At 38.3% G+C, this 15,419-nt stretch overlaps 1 long non-coding RNA gene across 1 annotated transcript; it reads right to left on the reverse strand.

The window, feature by feature from the left end:
• Positions 1 to 9,168: 9,168 nt before the first annotated feature.
• On the reverse strand, positions 9,169 to 14,823 carry LOC122219109. The gene is made up of 3 exons (XR_006202266.1): positions 14,666 to 14,823; positions 14,157 to 14,238; positions 9,169 to 9,201 (listed from the first exon to the last, which is right to left on the reverse strand). It is a non-coding gene; the product is annotated as an uncharacterized LOC122219109 (long non-coding RNA).
• Positions 14,824 to 15,419: the final 596 nt, after the last annotated feature.

The raw sequence follows: 15,419 nt of genomic DNA on the forward strand, positions 1-15,419 counted from the left end.
ACTAAACATATGTTCTCTTACGGTATCATAGAAATTTCACAGAATGTAGAATCAGAAGACCATAATGATATCACAAGAGATCTCAAATAATCTCTTGATTATATATGTATAGTGGCCAACTGTATCTTTTCTTTTTTTAAAGAAGGCTGCTCAAATCACTGGCCCCTTGATCCTGTCATATGGAAATTAATTAATTACCATAGCAAATTCCAATAATGAACATACAGGAAAATATGCAATTACTAAGCTAGAAGATAACACAGGAGTAACAGCACCGAATTAAAGATCATTCTGTTGTTAGTATGCCATTTCAAAATAAGATTGCTGTAGAGCAATGTTGACTCATCCTCAGAAATAATGGCAAATCTGTTTGACCTTGATTCACTGCCATGATCAAAATAATTCTGGTTAACTTGGGAAGATTCTGAAAAATCTAAAGGTCATACTTAAAATACTTAGAGTCAAAAATCTATGAAGACTTTAATTTTAGTATTCAAAGGAGCCACCAGACAAAGACGAACAAAATGTCAATAGAGTCATTCCATGCCAACTGAAATTACCTTCACTTGCATATTTTGCCCTGATGCGCAGTCTTCCACCATGCTACCCATGCATTTTAAACATCTTATTTTTAAGTAATCTCTACACCCAACGCAGGGCTCAAACCCACAACCCCAAAATCAAGAGTTGTATATTCCACCGACAGCCAGCCAGGTAGCCCACTACCCATGTATTTTATATAAATCTTTGACATATAATTTTCAATCTGACTTATAAATTTCTTTAAATCAATTTCCTTCTTTCCTTTAACAAATAATTATTAAGCACCTGCTCTAAACCAGCTTCTAAGCATAGCATACAATGGAGAACAAAACAGATCTCCTGATCTTACGTAACACAAGTCTTAGTGTGGTGACTCATTGTGATGGACAGGGACACAGGGTGCCTGGTTTAAATGTTATTTCTAGGTGTGTCTGTGATGGTGTTTCTGGATAATATTAGCATCTGAATTGGTAGAGTAAAGAGACTACTCTCCCCAGTGTGGTTGAGCATTATCCAATCTATGCAAAGCCTAAACAAAAAAAGGCAGAGGAAGGGGGATGTTGCACTCTGCCTGACTGTGCTGAAACACCAACCTGCTTTCTACCCTCAACTGATACTTATATCACTGGCCCTAACTTCCCTGGGTCTCCAAGCTTGCAGATGGCAGATCATAGGACATCTCCGCCTATAGAATCATATGAGCCAATTGCTCATAATAAATCACATGTATCTCCTACTGTCTGTTTCCCTGGAGAACCCTGACTTCTACCAAGCACACACAAACATAAAATAAACAACCAAAGGATTCTGTGTGCTGTGAAGGAAAACTCAGGACTCTCAAAGAGAAGAAAACAGAGAAAACATCATTTCTCATCTATATGCATAGACTTGCCATAGTCTCTAAATCTCATGCTCTGTGTTAGTATGCTACTATCCACAATAATGAGCCTAAAAGTACTAGGCTAAAGACCAGTATAATTTGGTTTTAAAGTTATAGTTTATGTTGTATTCAGTTTTATTTTTGGTGGGTGAGGTGGGAGAAAACAGGTCATAGACAGTTAAAAATAATAAAATAAAATAAAATAAAATAAAATAAAATAAAATAAAATAAAATAAAATAAAATAAAAAATACAAATAAATAAATGAAGACTAAAAGTGGGAATGTTTCATTGCAAGAATAAATAAAACTTTATGAAATGCACATGGTCCTAAAAAAAGTTTTCTAAAACCAAATTTTTGACAAATAATTTTTAATTCATAAAAATGGTTCTTGAAACCTCAGTAAGTGAAGGATTCCACTAAATGTTACCCTAAAGCAGAATGCATGCATAAAAATAATTATCTCCTCTAACCTAACCTTATTTCCATTTCTGTTATTTCTAAATTTAAATTTTCAATCAGGTTTGCTGTACTTCCAACAATGGGAAAGGATCATTCTAAGTAAAAAGTGTTCCACAACTGGCATTCTAAATTCAAAGTACTGCATATCACCTCCCAACCCCACCCTGCTCTCCCCTCCTACACCACAAATCATGCCTCAGCAAACAAATCTTTTAAAGAAAATCTGCAATATTCATTTTGAACCTTTAGAAATTAAAGAAAAACAAAATCAAGGTGATAAAATAGTTGCATTCTAAACACCAAAGAACAATTCCTCATCATGCACCACAAAATCACAGGGAGAAAGGATTTGGGTTGAGGTTGTGGTGTTTGTTCATTAGTGGGCTACCCACTGACTTTACCAGTGATGCTGCTAGTGATGCTCTAGTACTCTGCTCAAAGATCAAAGCATCAGTAAAAGCCTTACAAGTTTACAAAGTGCCTATGCAACTGACATACAGCTGGTAAGACCAAGTGCCCATAGGGACTTCACTAGCCAAATGTCAACTGCACATGCAGTAGTCGAAATTGCAATTCCTAGGTTGCCTCTTACACAAAAAAAAGGGAGGATGGAGAGCACTAAATGTTGCTGTACAAACGTCATTGCTTATACTTACGTGGGGTTTTTCCAATTGTATTATAGTTTATTCACGTCCACTTCTCATTTGATTTCCCCTATAGCAGATACAGCGTTATAAAGGAGTGATGCCAGAAAGTGGTGTGTGTGTGTGTGTGTGTGTGTGTGTGTGTGTGTGTGATCTATATTCAATAAGGGCAAGAACCACTGCACCAAAAGGGCCCAAATGTAGTTTGCCTAATGGTTGATTAAACAAATGTAAAAATTCTTCTTATATGCAGAATACATATTATGCTGGAATTGAGTAGAATGCGCAGAATTTAACATAGATTCTAAAAGGGACAGCATTCAGTGAAATGATCAATCCAAGTCTCAAGTTTATATTAGATAAACAGAAAACTCCCCTTCGACAGGGCCACACACAAAATGGATGCTTTATGTAATGTGGGTTTTCATATGAGTGTTCTGTCTATTCATTACAAAAAATTACCAGAAAGATCTTTTCCTGGAATTTTATTACAATTTAGAATCTAGATATGAACAAAGACCTTAGCAGAATAAGATTCTAATATTCAAGCTTCAGAAATCATTTCCATACTGGTGCCTTGCTATGCAAGATGAGGAAAATTAATAGGATAAAAAATGGACTTTAAAACTCAAAATGCAAAAGAAAAATTATTTCATAAAAAGAGCAGAGAAAATAGTAAAAGCTAAGTTTATGACATGGGTAATTAGCACCTGATGAATGGAATAATTATCCAAAGGTATTCAAGTTAATTACTTAGGCCTTTTTTTTTGGCTTCATTTTATCACTGTATCTAAGTTTTTATAGCTAATCCACAGTAACTGAGCATGGAGAAATAAATTCTGACGTTCTTAAACTCCTTCTATTTTAACTGTTCATCACAACCAAGGCTGTACCCACGCATCTAACCTACGTAGGGTTAAAGGGAAAAAATGAGTATGTTATAACAAAAGAGAAAACTATATGCTTCTTAAAATATTTACCAAGATGTAACCATTTGAAATAATCATAGAATAATTACTCCTTTTCAGAAGTGAGCCCCCCAGAAGAACCCTGCCGCTTGCCATCTTTCACTTGCTGCTTTTGAGAGTATAAATAAGGGCAATGCAGACCCTGGGTAGCTTTTAAACTTTCCCTACTACCATTTTAAAGGCAGAAATCTGAAGCAACAGACAGCTAAATGTGACTGGCAGTGTTTTTCAAGTTCAAAGATGTAACCAGGTGTAACCAAATAATTGAAAAAATAAGATGCCTGCACTAACTCCCTAAAGAACAAAACCAAGATTAAATACTAAGGGAAGGTAAACGAGATGAAGTTTATGGCTTAGGAAGAGAAAGTGCTAATACCAATATTTCAAATTTATCAGCAGAGGAAAATAAACTATAAAATTGGAGTTAAAACGGGAAAAAATAAGAGGCTTGCCATCATATGCTGACATATTAGTGTCTGCTTTTTCTTTTCAAAAGCAAACACCCTATAGTTAGTAGCTAAGGTTTGCATATTAATCTGAAAAACAAAGATATCCTATTTTGGACATGTCTACAATCTCAGAAACAAAGTTTCTTCAGTAGTCAGATTTAATGAGTTGGGATTATAGCATTATAATATTTGTCAGAAAACCCCAACAGCAACCAAGCTTCAAAGGGCTACATTTGCTGTATGTTTGAAATGAATAAAAAATTCCTCCATGCCAAAAGGGCAAAGAAAAAGAAAACTGTAGGTCTTGAGTCTGGTGCTAGATGGATGATTTCCCCAAAGGATTTGTAACTACCAATTAGTACTGAGATTTCTTTTTTAATTAAAAAATAAATAAAATAAAACCTTCAAGGAGAAATCGGATTTAAAATGTGTCCAGGTCAAGAGAGTGCCCAAGCTAGTCGCAGAAGCAAAATACATTTCCCCTCTGGAGGAACCCACCTTCAACCCAGGCCTGATACAAGTACCACAGATAAAATTCCAAAGAAATTGAGCAGCTCATAGTCAAAAATCATAACCTTAAAATGATAAAAGCAACATTAGTGATTAAGAAGCTGGGAGTGGGGGTTGGGGGGGCAGACAGAAACCGACCCACCAAATGACTTCAGTTATAGATGTTATTAGAATATAAAATAAAAAATTGTTGATATTATGAGTAGGAGATAAGCAAATATGAAAAAGAATCAAATAAGGTTCTAGAAATACAAATACAATAACCAATATTAAAAACAAAATCAGCAAAGTGAAATATTAGACACAGCTGAAATGAATTAGTAAACTGCAAATAGAAACATTAGTTTTCCCAAATGTAATCAAGACATTAAAGGGGTAAGAAACAAGGAAGATAATACAGAAGGCCTAACAAGGATGCAGTTAAGGTTCCAAAAGGAGATCTTTAAATTAATAGAGAGGAGATATTCAAAAGATAAGAAACAGAACTTTTCAGAATTCCTAAAGATGCTAGTTCCCAAATGTAATCTGTCTAATGCCAAGCAGATTTTTAATTCATATCCAGAAATATCAAACTGAAAATTCGGAAACAAGAGAGAGCAAGTAGGAGAATATCTTTAAGAAGAAAGAGAATACCTGAGTATCTTTAAAAGATCTTAGATGGTACTAGAGGAGAAGACAGATTTCCCTACAAAGGAAAAAAATTCACTTGACTGCTTAATTCTCAATGGCAACAGTACAATTCTGAAGACAATGAAAGTATATTTCTTGATGCGCACAAAGAAAATAACTGCCAAATTCAAATTCAATACCATGGAGTCTTTCCAGAGCCAAGGTGGAATAAAAGGATTATCACACAAAAATCTGTCTCTTTCTTCTCTCACACACACACCCTCAATAAAGGAAAAGAAAAGCATATACTTCAGGCAGAAAAAAAGTGATCCCACATAGAAGGTCTGACATCCAGGAAGGAATGGTAAGGACAGATACAAATACATGGTTTAACACCTTTATGTTAACAGCAATTAACATTTAACTTAAAAGAGAAAAAAAAAATAGGCTAGAACTAAAATACTCATCAGCAAAAACACATAAGTTGGAAATGAGTATCATTAAGAGTTAAAAAATTCTAAGGAATTTGCATGTTTTTAAAAGAAGAATTAATGTCAGTTAAATGTCTGACTCTTGATTCTGGCTCAGGTCATGATGTCACGTTCATGAGTTCAAGGCTCACATCAGGCTCTGCACTATCAGTGTGGAGCCTGCTTGGGATTCTCTCTCTCTCCCTCCCTGTCTCTCTGTCTCTCTGTCTCTCTCTCTCTCTCTTTCTGCCCCTCCCCCCACCCACATTCTCTCCCCCACTCACTCTCTCGCTTTCTAAAAATAAATAATAAACTTTAGAAAAAAGAAAACAGAAGAAAAGGAGAATGCATTAGTCTGCTAGGACTAACATAAAATACCACAGACTGGTGGTTTAAACAACAGAAATTTACTTTCTAATAGTTCTAGAACCTAAAAGTCCAAGATCAAGGTGATTATCAGTGTTGGTTTCTGGTGAGACCTCTCATCCTGGCTTACAGACAACCACCTTCTCACTTTGTCCTCACATGACCCTTCCACTGCGCATGTGCAGAAGGAAGAGAAAGATCTCTGGTGTCTCTTCCTCTTTTTTATATGAACACCAGTCTTAATTAGATTAGGGCCATACCCAATGTCCTCATTTAACCTTGTCTCCTTATAGGCCCCGTCTCCAAATAAAATCACATTGGGGGTTAAAGCTTCAGCATATGAATTCTGGGGGGACACAATTCAGTCCACAACTTTAGACAAGATATTAACTTTAGACAAGATTAATACAAGTATGCATAGAACTGTCTGGGTATCTACTAAAAAAGTAGATACTGACTATGTAGTAATCTCCTAACCCTCAAAATAAAAAGAATAGTAAAGAAAGTGGAAAATCAATCTATCTAAAAGAAAGCAACAAAGGAGAGTAGAAAGACACAGAAAAAGAACAGAAAATACATAATAATATGAGAATAAATGAACCAGAATATACCAGTCTTTATTCTAAATATAAAAAGACTAAACTCTGAAGTAAAGATCCAGCTATATGCTATTTACAAAAGACACATCTAAAAACATTAGCTATGTCAAGTTGATCATAGAGAACCCTATATCATTTTATTAATATCAAAGAAAAAATATTAAGTCATATAGAACTATTAGAGATTTTTTTTAATGTTTAATATTTTGAAAGATTGAGAGAGAGATAGAGAGTGAGTGGGGGAGGGGCAGAGAGAGAGGGAGAAAGAGAATCCCAAGCAGGCTCCACACTGTCAGCACAGAGCCTGACACAGGGCTGGAACTCACGAACCATGAAATCATGACCTGAGCTGAAATCATGAGCTGGAGGCTTAATCAACTGAGCCACCCAGGCATCCCAGCACTATTAGAGACTTAGAAGGTCATTACATATAATAAAAAGTTTAATTTACCATGACAATATTTAAAAGTCTGATTATAAAGCATCTAATATCAAACCTCAGAATGTATAAGCAAAGGTAAATAATCAAGATGAAATTGACAAATCCATTATTATAATTTCTCAGTAAGTGAATGATCAAGGAGACAAAACTGTCAATAAGTATAAATATTTAAACAACACAGTTGAAACTTTCATCTTATGGATACCCATGGACCCACATGCAACACTACACCCAGAAACTGGAGAATACACATTATTTCAAGTTACACGTGGAACATTTATTTAAAAACAGAACGTTTGTGCTAGCCCATGAAGCTTACATCAAAAAGCATCAAAGAACTACTATGATAGAAACCACATGCTCTGACCACATCACAAGTAGAGTAGAAATCAGCAGCAACAACAAAGTATATTTAGAAGCTAGAAATCACAGCAAACGGCACTATATGATAGCAAAAACACTACACAAAAATTTATTTTTAAAAATTTTTTTAATGTTTATTTATTTTTGAGAGAGGGAAAGAGAGCATGAGTGGGAAGGGGCAGAGAGAAAGGGAGACACAGAATCCAAAGCAGCCTCCAGGATCAAGCTGTCAGCACAGAGCCTGACACAGGGCTGGAAGTCACCAGATGTGAGATCACGATCTGAGTCAAGTTGGATGCCTAACCAACTGAGCCACCCAGGCGCCCCCATAAATATTTCTGATAAGCAGCTAATGTAGTGATTCAAGGGAAATTAACTATCCTCTAATGAGGCAAGATTCACAGTTAATGAGCTAAGTACCCAACCTAAGAAATTAGAATAGCAGAATAAACCTGAGAACACAGAAGAAAGACAATAAAAGAGCAAAAATGAAAGAGAAAACATATGATAGAGATGACCAGCAAAGCCAAAAGCTGGTTCTTTGAACAGATTAAGAGAAATTATATATCTCAGGACTAAAGGAGACTGAAAGAGAAATTAGCAAATCAGCAGTTTTTTTAAAAAATGGGACATATCACAGATGCAGCGATAATTAAACAGACAAAAGAATATCAGGGAAACCTTATGCTAATACTTTACACTTCGAAAACCTAGTTATAATGACAAATGTCCCTTAAAGTAGAATGGATAAATTGCAGAATTCATACAAAACACTAAACAAAAATGTAAACAAATGATAGCTATGAACATTGATAAATCTCAAAAACGTAACAGCAAACAAATAAGCAAGCATAAAAGTATAGATAATTAATATAATTCCTTCTACGAAAAGTCCAAAAATAACCAACACTAAAGAATATGCTGCTTTAGAGATAAAGCAAGCATTGACTTTAGGTGGAGAATGAGGAAACAGATGGATTCTAGGTATATCATACTTTTTAATTCTGGTAGTAGGTCCATGGGTATTCAATTTTTTTAACTTATAAATACCCTTTATGCATTTTTATATGTACAATGTACTTCACAATAAATGTTCTTTTAAAAAATTACATAGTAAAATCAGTTTCAATAGCATATTCTGAACTTGACCATGTAAACAGTGAACATTCACATGGTCTCATGAAAACAATTTACCTATTCAATCTTTACCTACCTGTGACATTCCATGCCAAACAAAGATATGGTTCTTATTCTCTGAGATATTACAGAGGGGGAGTGATATTCACCTAAACAAAAAATTCATCCTGAAGTGCATACCAAGGGAACAGAGAACCTCAGAGAAACGAGGAAAGCAAATTATTTCAGCGAAGAAAACAATGCCTGAAAAAATAACTGGCCCAGAAAATATGTTTGGTACATATGGGTTTACTTTCTCTTTCCTTTAACATCCAGGACCAAATCCTAAAAATGAAAAATATACATGAAAATGCAAACGTGACTCTGCCTTCGTTAGGGTCATGTCTGATGGCTAACTGTCACTATGGTCATAAAAACAACGTTGAGAATTTCTCTCTACATTTAACCATCAGTCTACACATGACCTTTTCCTGGGTTTTACCCATTTTAGTATCTCATTTTTTCCCTAGAAGTGACTATGTTTCTGTGATGGCCAGAGTGATATTTATCTGGTTTCAAAAGGTAATTTCTGGTTAAGATGAGGTTTCAGGGGCACCTGGGTGGCTCAGTCAGTTAAGCATCTGATTTTGGCTCAGGTCATGATCTCACCATTCACGAGTTTGAGCCCCGCGTCGGACTCTGGGCTGACAGCTCAGAGCCTGGAGCCTGCTTGGGATTCTGTGTCTCCCTCTCTCTCTCTGCCTTCCTCCCAGTCTGTCTCTAAAATAAAACAAAAGCATTAAAAAATTTCAAGATGAGGTTTCATATTATTGACAGAAAGAGAGAAAAATACAGATGAACATATAGGTAAAATATAGATATATAGACACACACATATACTCAGGACACTAACAGTCCCAGAATTGGCAGCAAAGGACAAAAAGCAGAATATTTTTAAATCTTAGAGATGACTACACAGGAAACAGTATCTACTTGTTCTACCATGCATCAGATTTGCGGGCAGGAGGTCAGACGGTAATACAGTAAGGAGGCTGAAAATGAAAATGGAGCGAACGGGGGTGGGGGGCAGAGAGAGAGGGAAAGGGAATCCCAAGCAGGCTGCACAGTGCCAGTGAGAGACCGACATGGGGCTGGAACTCACAGACTGTGAGATCATGACCTGAGCTGAAACCAAGAGCCGGACATTTAACTGACTGAGCCACCCATGTGCCCCAAAATATTAATAATTGTTATCTGTTGGGGTAATTTTCCTTTTTTTCTTTTCTTTTGATTTGGGGTTTTTTTTATTTTGTCTGGATTTTCTACATGTTCTATGATGAACATGTGTCACTTTCATAAGGAAAAAATATCTATTATAGCATAAGGATAAAAAGTAAATATTTGAGGGGCCCCTGGGTGGGCCTCTGGCTTAGGTCATGACCTCATTGTTCCTGAGTTCTAGCCCCTCACTGTCAGCACAAAGCCTGCTTGGGATTCTTTCTCCCTCTCTCCCAGCCCCTCCCCCACTCTCACTCATGATCTCTCTCTCAAAATAAACATTTTTTTAAAAAAGAATAAATATTTGAAACTTTACAATAGCAACTATTTACAAAATATGGAAACAAAAATGAGAAGTTCCCAACATCATTAAACCTCTCTGTGGGAACAAATGTACCCAAAGCCTATCATGGAAAATGGGGGAAACTTTCAACCCAAACTCCTTTTATTAAAGAGCTCAATAATTCAAAAAAAGGAAACATGTTTGAAGAAATACTGAGTGGGAACTAGCTGAAAGAATTAAAGAACAGACTTTCTGCTACTGTTAGACAGTAAAACTTCAGAAGGCACTACTATTTGTGCAAACTTAATCAAAATGGAGCAGAAGGTGGCCTGCTTCACATACAGCCTAGAAGTAATGGCAAAAATAAGCTAAAATGATGAAAAGAACAGATTTTTATTACAAGTAAACACTTGTGGTTGTGTACAAAATGCAACATTTTTCCCTCTGGAAGACAATGGATGATCTGGCTGGAGTCGCCCCTTTCCACTCCACCTGCCTGTGAATCTGTATCCTCCGGAGACGATCTTCGATCAAAAACCCTGCAGCTGACACCCTCAGCCACTGTACTGAACACCTGACATGAATGTTAGTTAACTGATTCTTAAGTAACTTTCAGTTGAAACTCCTATTCTGATCCAACTTCAAGCATCTTTAAACGCCTGCGAATGTTCTTTCTCTAAAATTTATTTAAAAAAAAAAAAAAAAAAAGGAAGAGGTGAAGGCATCTGCTTTCAAAAGGCAGCAGCTAGAATAAGGTATCACGTCCCTTCTTCGGCACCACGTCCTCAAGGCAGAACTTTAGAATTTCTACATAAAAATTTTTTGCCTAAAATATTTTTTCAAGGCTTTAATGATATAGACAAGACTTAGTCAATTCAGAGAAAAGCTTGGGTCAAAAGCCCCAAATGGTATGTAAAAACTTACGGTTAAAATGACACATAAGGGTTTCAACTGAAAATTACCTAAGAATTGATTAACATACATGCCAAGTGATTGGTTATTTGTACACTATCCAGCTGGGGATGTTTTTCAATCTAAATTGGGCCTGGGAGAATATAATTTCTTTAGAACTAGCACTCAAAGGAAATACTGATAATAATAGTGTTATTATTAATTTCAACATGGGACCACTAGATTACCCTCTTAACTGCAAATACACCTCTTCTGCCTAAGATCTGAGAGCTATTTTAAAATCCAACCTTCCCAACTTTTCCTTACATTTTTATTAAACATGAATGAGCTTTCCAGTATATGAAGCTACAGTTTCATGCTTGAATTTTCTGAATCTTCTGTCACAGACACAGAAATGGGAACAAATTACTTTCACCAATTCTGTCCGTATTTGCCAGCATAGAGGCTAAAAGGCACTTTATCCTATGTGTCGAAGTCAAAGACTGGAACAGCTCACTGTCAGCTTCAGAAACCATTTTTTACGAGCGTGGCACACTGCCTCAAGCCAACTAAACACTAAAGCATGTTGGGCTGCCTAAACTGCAAATTATTTGGAATGTTCTCCATGTTTTGTGGTTGTGAAAGTACCTATTTTGTGGATCATCCATTTAAAATTACGGCCACATTTGACCTTAAACAAAAAATTCCCAGGAAACCGAAACTATAATTGACCAAGATCCCAACATTTCTGAAAGACCATGATCTCAGGCTCATAATCAAACATCTCAAATCTTATTTTTTAAAAGCCAAAGAGACACAACATAAACTCTGTGAAACACTTTACTGTCTGTTTCAAGTAAACACTAAGAACTCACCCTAAAATACACCTCATACTTGCCAAAAAAATAAAATTGCCCCCCGTAACAAAGGGCATGTGTGGCAAATATAAACACAAATATAAACATATATTTTTTAAAAATGCCTAGAAAATAAAGCAAAAACCTGTCTAAAAGATTATTTCATTTCTAATTTTCATACACATATGCTGAAATGTAGCAGCTTCAGGTGTGGAATGTGAGGAAGAAATACTCCAAAGCTTGTAGTGATTAGAGCACTGGATCATAGCTATTATTTTCCCAAGCATTAATGGGTACCTGTCTCAAATCAAATACTTAGGACATTGTTTCACAACTTGGAGTGCCAAAACTTCCCAAGCTTTGCCTGGCATGCCTTTGAGATCTACTCTCTAAGTCTCAGGCCTATGGAGAATGCCCTGAAGGTCATTTTTGAAGTGTTAAAAAAGAAAACATCATATTGACAAGCCAATTTTTTCCTAGGGATTCTTCCACTGAAGATAAATTACTGAAGCATAAGAAATGCCTGGTTCAATCATCCACTGATGGGATAATTCAGTCCATTTTAATAAACATGTGGTTAAGATCATTGGCATATGGCTTCCTGGTCCAAGCCTTGTGCAAGAACAAGAACATGAGGGAAGATAGTATTTTTTAACTTAACTGATACTGATGAAATTGATGAAAATGCTGAAGAGATGACAAGCCTTAACAGGAAGTATTTTTAGCTTCTGATCTTTCATATCTGTGTTCCTGGTGCATGTATATTATCAAGTACCTGAACAGTTTTCCCTGTTTTAGATATACAGATATATAAATATGTAAGTATAGATAGATGTGGACTATTTAATTATATATATAAATTTGTGATATATATATATATAGTTTCAAAAAGAAGCATTGAGGGACACCTGGATCACACAGTAGGTACAGCATACAATTCTTGATCTCAGGGTGGTGAGTTCAAGCCCCACGTTGGGTGTAGAGATTAATTTTTTTTAAAAAAAGCATCATTCATAAAACAATCTCTCACATCAAATAAACCATATATAAAATCTCAAAATTGTTAAATTTCCTAGAAAATTGTAAATTCTAGGAACTAAGTCCCATTCACCTTGGAACCCCAAATTCTTACTGAACGCAGTTATCTCTTGTTTGGACTCAAGCAAACTTAAGGTAAAGTGGTAACTTCAGTTAGGATCTTAAGTATGTGACTTTTTCTAAACAAATTTTTTCCCAAGAACATTCAGTTTGCTGCCAATTTTCAGAAAATGCTGGGATGGTGAGTTCTAAGTTTCAGTTCTGGTATACTTGAGAGCAAAGTAACAAAATTTTGCTCAGAGATAAAAATTTACACACCTAACAAGATGTTATAATATTAATGATTATCCTGTAACGATTTCCTTTCAAAACTTCACCACCGCAAATGTTTCCTATAATACTCCCTCTCTATTTTGGTAGTATTTTTTCACAAAGAGATTATCTGTAACGCATATAACTGAGAATTTAAATACTTATGACATTCTTTTCTTTAAACAAGCTCCCACATTCTATTTTAATTGTTTAAAATAATCTGGATGATGCAATCAATTATATCACTAAAACTTTGGCTATGCAACACTTCACAAAATGTAGGGACTTTTCATCAGCATCTTTGATTTGCAACTGACATCAGATGTACACAGTGTGAGTGGAGACGACAGAAAGAGGAGTAGACAGGTGTAGTAGAGACTTGGAGGTGTGAGAAAATGGGCTTCCTTCACCCACAGGACACATGAAAAAAGAAAACTTACCCATTTGTGTAATAAATGTACTCATATATTAGGTTTCATCAAATAATTACACGAATTACATACCTTATCCAGGGGTAAAATTGTCTGAAGTAATGTTGGATTATGCAAGAAACATCAGGGTTTGTTTTTGGTTTTGGGGTTTTTTTTTATGATTCTTAAAAATACTACCCTTAAAATTAGTTGGAGCCTTTTAATCTAACACATAATGAAAACCACATTCAATAAGCAAATAAATAAAGCGAAAATCCTATTTTAAAAAGGTACAGTTAAAACCTTGCCGGAAAAAAAAAACAAAAAACAAAAAACTGCATACCTACTACGGGGGATACCTGTATTCCATAAGTGTCCAGACAAAATCTAAATATCTTACCAGAGACGAAAGGATCAGTTTGAAATTTTGGGTCAGACCTAGAGGGCATATCATAAAGATATATCTCTGGGGGGGTTTGTACTTGTCTGTGTATGTTTAGTACGTCAAGGATATTAGAGAGGAGAAGGAGAAGGAGAAGGAGAAGGAGAAGGAGAAGGAGAAAAGAAAGAATGTTTCAAAAGGGGCGGGGAAGAGAGGACTAAAATCAGGGCGACGCCGAAAACCGACCAGGGCTGAAAGACAGACACACAGCGCCGCAAGCTTACCCACATGTAAGAGGCAAGCTCTTAGAACTGTTAGAGCTCCCGGGGAGCTTCCGGACTTGGGCAAACGCGGTCCATTTCACGCCTAAACAGGGACGAAAGCACAGTGTAAAAGTTCAAGAGGATTCCATCCCCTTCCTCTCACTCCTGGCACTTAGCTTCTGGAGGAGAAATCCCCGCCGAGCAAAAGCTGGCGCTGGGGGCCAACCTGCAACCGCCCAGTTTCCTAGAAGGCCCAACTGCTCCAGCGGGCAGGGGATGGCGCCAGGGGGCGCCGGGAGGCGAGGCAGGCGGCACCCAGGGAAACCGAGTCCCGGTCGGGCCCCCACCGTGCGGCGCGGGCTGCCGCAAAACCTTCCCGAAAACCCGAGCCTCTCCTGCACAACTTCGGTCTAAGCAAGCTGCTTCTCCGCCGCCACTCCGCCCGACAGCACCGCCTCCCCAGCGCCGCGGAGAGACGCGCTCCCGACGGGTGGCTACCTGTCCGGGGGGCCGCGGACCCCAAGTCTCACCTCATACAAAGGGCTGCGCGCGGGCGCCTGCAGCAGAGCCCAGGGAGCATGGCCCCCTCCAGTCCCTCCCGGAACTTTCCTGACATAGCACTTCTCTCCGCTGCAGAAAACGACGCTTCGAGGCAGAGGAGGAGGAGAAAGAGGAGGAGGCGGTGTGGCGACCCAGGCGGCGGCGGCGGCGGCGGCGGCGGCGGCGGCGGGAGCTGGAGCAGAAAGTGAGGAGCATCGCGGGCGAGCGCCGCCGCCTCCCAATCTGCCGAGGGGTTCCCGCCCCCAGGGTAACCAAAGCTCCCTCTTAAAGGCGCCCGCCGCGTTTCAGGACGTGAGGGCTGGGGGAGGAGGGGAGAGGGGGCGGAGGCAAGTAAAGAGGGAGGGGGCAGGCGGAGACTCTCCGATTCTGGAGGGAGGCCGCCGTCCAGCCTGCCCCAGGGTTGCTGCGCTCGCGGGTTTCCGGCCGCTCCTCCTGCTCCTCGCCGTGTCTGGTCGCCCCTTCGCCTGGGCAAAGGTAGGACAAGTGCTGGCACCCAGCACCCGAGCGCCGCTCCCGCCGCTGGCTTGTGCCCCACCATTGCCCTGGAACGTAGCCCAGTCTCCTAACCGCCCCCATCCTTTTAGGGTCCTGCCTTCCTGACCCCCACCGCAGCGCCGCTGTCGTCCGCGCCCCCAAAGCCCTTGTGCGCCGCTGGCGACTGCCCAGTGGAATTGCGTTCCCTCACGTGTGTCAGGCATGTCCTCTCTATCTTCCACACAGTGG

The sequence above is a fragment of the Panthera leo genome, chromosome B2 (genome assembly GCF_018350215.1).
Source record: "Panthera leo isolate Ple1 chromosome B2, P.leo_Ple1_pat1.1, whole genome shotgun sequence".
Lineage (NCBI taxonomy): Eukaryota > Metazoa > Chordata > Mammalia > Carnivora > Felidae > Panthera > Panthera leo.